The sequence below is a fragment of the Triticum aestivum genome, chromosome 7D, assembly GCF_018294505.1.
Source record: "Triticum aestivum cultivar Chinese Spring chromosome 7D, IWGSC CS RefSeq v2.1, whole genome shotgun sequence".
NCBI classification, from domain to species: Eukaryota; Viridiplantae; Streptophyta; class Magnoliopsida; order Poales; family Poaceae; genus Triticum; species Triticum aestivum.
The window spans coordinates 1122492-1126845 of NC_057814.1; positions in this window are offsets into that span (position 1 = coordinate 1122492).

A 4354-nucleotide genomic window follows, 5' to 3' on the forward strand; every position below is an offset into this window, starting at 1 on the left:
GTGGTGGTGGCGGCGGAGGATCACGCTACCGCGGCCCACCACGGAAGGGCAAAACCAGCAACGGCGGCAACGTCAACAACAGCAACTTCCGCGGCCCCGGCAACAACAACGGCAGTGGGTGGCCCTCCTACACCAACTCCAAGGGCCGTCGCAACTCCCGCAAGTCACGCCCTGACACCATCCTGTGCCAATTCTATGGCAAACCAGGGCACTCAACAAAGGATTGCTGGTATCGCTTCGAAGAGGATGAAGACTCCTCCCAAGATGAGAAAGTTGCTGGCGGGGCAGAGGCCTCGTATGGAGTCGACACCAACTGGTATGTTGACAGTGGTGCTACAAACCACATCACCGGCAAGTTAGAGAAGGTCACTGATGTCTACTACACAACCTTCTTCTTTTAGACGTTGTTGGGCCTCCAAGTGCATAGGTTTGTAGGACAGTAGCAAATTTCCCTCAAGTGGATGACCTAAGGTTTATCAATCCCTGGGAGGCGTCGGATGAAGATGGTCTCTCTCAAACAACCCTGCAACCAAATAGCAAAGAGTCTCTTGTGTCCCCAACACACCCAATACAATGGTAAATTGTATAGGTGCACTAGTTCGGCGAAGAGATGGTGATACAAGTGCAATATGGATGGTAGATATAGGTTTTTGTAATCTGAAAAATATAAAAACAGCAAGGTAACTAATGATAAAAGTGAGCACAAACGATATTGCAACGCGTTGAAACAAGGCCTAGGGTTCATACTTTCACTAGTGCAAGTTCTCTCAACAATAATAACATAATTGGATCATATAACTATCCCTCAACATGCAGCAAAGAGTCACTCCAAAGTCACTAATAGCGGAGAACAAATGACGAGATTATTGTAGGGTAAGAAACCACCTCAAAGTTATTCTTTCTGATCGATCTATTCAAGAGTCCGTAGTAAAATAACACGAAACTATTCTTTCCGTTCGATCTATCATAGAGTTCATACTAGAATAACATCTTAAGACACAAATCAACCAAAACCCTAATGTCACCTAGATACTCCAATGTCACCTCAAGTATCTGTGGGTATGATTATACGATATGCATCACACAATCTCAGTTTCATCTATTCAACTAACACATAGAACTTCAAAGAGTGCCCCAAAGTTTCTACCGGAGAGTCAAGACGAAAACGTGTGCCAACCCATATGCATAAGTTCATTGAACCCGCAAGTTGATCACCAAAACATACATCAAGTAGATCACGTGATATCCCATTGTCACCACAAATAAGCACATGCAGGACATACATCAAGTGTTCTCAAATCCTTAAAGACTCAATCCGATAAGATAACTTCAAAGGGAAAACTCAATCCATTACAAGAGAGTAGAGGGGGAGAAACATCATAAGATCCAACTATAATAGCAAAGCTCGCGATACATCAAGATCGTACCACCTTAAGAACACAAGAGAGAGAGATCAAACACATAGCTACTGGTACATACCCTCAGCCCCAAGGGTGAACTACACCCTCCTCGTCATGGAGAGCGCCGGGATGATGAAGATGGCCACCGGTGAGGGATTCCCCCCCCCCTCTGGCAGGGTGCCGGAACGGATCTAGATTGGTTTTCGGTGGCTCTGGAGGTTTGCGACGGCGGAACTCCCGATCTAGGTTATGTTCTGGAAGTTTGGGTATATATAAGAGGTATTGGCGTCTTAATCAAGTCAGGAGGGTCTCCGGTCTGTCCACGAGGCAGGGAGGCGCGCCCAGGGGAGTGGGCGCGCCCCCCACCCTCATGGGTAGCCCGGGACTCTTCTGGTCCATCTCCGATGCTCCATGGGCTTCTTCTGGTCCAAAAATAACCTCCGTCAAATTTCAGGTCAATTGGACTCCGTTTGGTTTTCCTTTTCTGCGATACTCAGAAAGGGCTCTGGGTTAATAGGTTAGTCCCAAAATCATATAAAATAGCATATAAATGCATATAAAACATCCTAGATGGATAATATAATAGCATGGAACAATAAAAAATTATAGATACGTTGGATACGTATCAGTCACCATGAGGGAGAAATACCGCGGCCTGGAGCAAGTCCATGCCGCAAATGGAGAAGGTATGAGAATAAGTCATATTGGTCACTCAGTTATTAAAACCCCTCACCGAAAAATCCATCTTAGAAAAATATTGCATGTCCCTAGAGCTTCCATGAATCTCCTTTCAGTTCATCACATTGCCATTGATAACCATGTCTTTCTTGAGTTTCACCCATATTTCTTTTTGATTCGAGATCAGGTCACGAAGAAAATCCTCTATCGAGGTAGATGCATTCGAGGGCTATATTAGTTGATTCCCAAGCTTAGGGGATTCAATAAAATAGCATGTGCTGTCACTAAGTTATGTTCAACCCGGTGGCATGATCGTTTAGGGCATGCATATTTTTCTTTAGTAGAACGAGTGCTTAGGAAAAATAAGCTCCCATATGTTGGAGAGCGTAATGTTAAAACAGTTTGTGATTCTTGCCAAAGAGCTAAAAGTCATCAGTTGCCATATCCTATTTCTATGAGTGTTTCTACTAAACCATTGCAACTTATTTTCTCTGATGTTTGGGGTCCTGCCCCCTCTTCCGTGGGTAGACACACTTACTATGTAAGTTTCATTGATGACTATAGTAAATTCTCTTGGATCTATCTACTTAAAAAGCGATCCGATGTTTTTCAAGTGTTTCAAAATTTCCAAGCACTCGTTGAAAGAAAATTCGATAGCAAGATCATTGCTATCCAATCTGACTGGGGAGGGGAATACGAAAAGTTGAATTCCTTCTTCCAAAAACTTGGTATTTCTCACCATGTGTCATGCCCACATGCTCATCAACAGAACGGGTATGTTGAATGTAAACACCGTCATATCGTAGAGGTTGGTCTCTCCCTTTTAGCTGGCGCATCCATGCCCTTGAAATTCTGGGATGAGGCTTTCCTCACAGCCGTGCACATCAGAAACATGCTACCTAGTCGTGTCATTAATAATGAAACGCCTATGGAACGTTTCCTTCATACTAAACCTGACTATACCACTCTTCGTGTGTTTGGGCCTGTTAGCCAAATCTGCGCCCATACAACAAGCGTAAGCTCATGTTTCGGTCAAAGCAGTGTGTTTTCATAGGGTATAGTGCTCAACACGAAGGTGTCAAATGCCTTGATGTCTCTACTGGTCGAGTATATATTTCTCGCGATGTAGTTTTTGATGAGACAAAATTCCCCTCCTCTGATCTACATCCGAATGCCGGCGCCATTCTACGTCAAGAAATTCTTCTTCTCCCATCTTACCTAACCGGCACTGATCAACGGGGAAATAATTGTGATGATACAATATTGACTGACCCTCATAACCACAATTTGGCTGAGTTTTGTGGTGAAACAGGACAAGAAAACGGTGAAGAAATCGTGCAAAACGGTGAAGAAATCACCTTAAACAGGCAGCATTTTATGTGTCCAGCCCTAGGGAGCATATCCCCCTCGGGGTCGTCACCATCGCAGTCTACCATGCAATCTTCCGCGGGATCAGTGCCGCAGCAGGGAACCTGCGCCTCGGGTTCAGTGCCAGGAGGCAGCAGCGACCGCGCGGGCGCGCCAGGAGACAACCGCGCCAGCAGCGGCGGCTCCGCCTCTGCCACACGGGCCTCTCCAGTTTGTCAAGCAGCGGACACCGGCCCGCGCCATTCAGCACCTGCCACTGGGCCACCCCTGAACCGGTGGCCCACGAGAGTGGACCGCTGCTACGCACACTGTTCCACGAGCCAGCCAACCGGTCGGCCTGATCCCCTTATCGGCTCGGGGTCCAGCGTAGATCCCTGTCGGCTGGTGCCGTCATCACGCCCTGACGAGCCGCTGGCAGGGGCCGGGTCTAGATCTTCTTTGCTGGGTCACGTCTCCCCTTCATCAGCTGAAGCCACAGAAGATCCCGGCTCACCATCATCTCCTGCGGAAAGATCTGGCCTAGGATCCGAGGCGGCTGATGGATCTTCTATGCAGCCAACGGCTGTATCTGCTTCACAAACATGTACACGTCTTCAAAAAGGGGTAATTAAACCTGTCAATTACAAGCATATTACCAAATTTGGCAAGGCATGTACCACAGGTGAACCGACTTCTTTGCAAGAAGCATTTGGTGATTTGAAGTGTAAAAGGGCTATGGAAGAAGAATACATGGCTCTTCAGAAGAACAAAACATGGCATCTAGTTCCCCCAAAGCAAGGTAAAAATTTGATAGATCGCAAATGGGTATTCAGAATCAAGAGGAAATATGATGGAACACTAGATCGCTATGAAGCTAGACTGGTTGCAAAAGGCTTTAAACAAAGGTATGTCATAGACTATGAAGATAC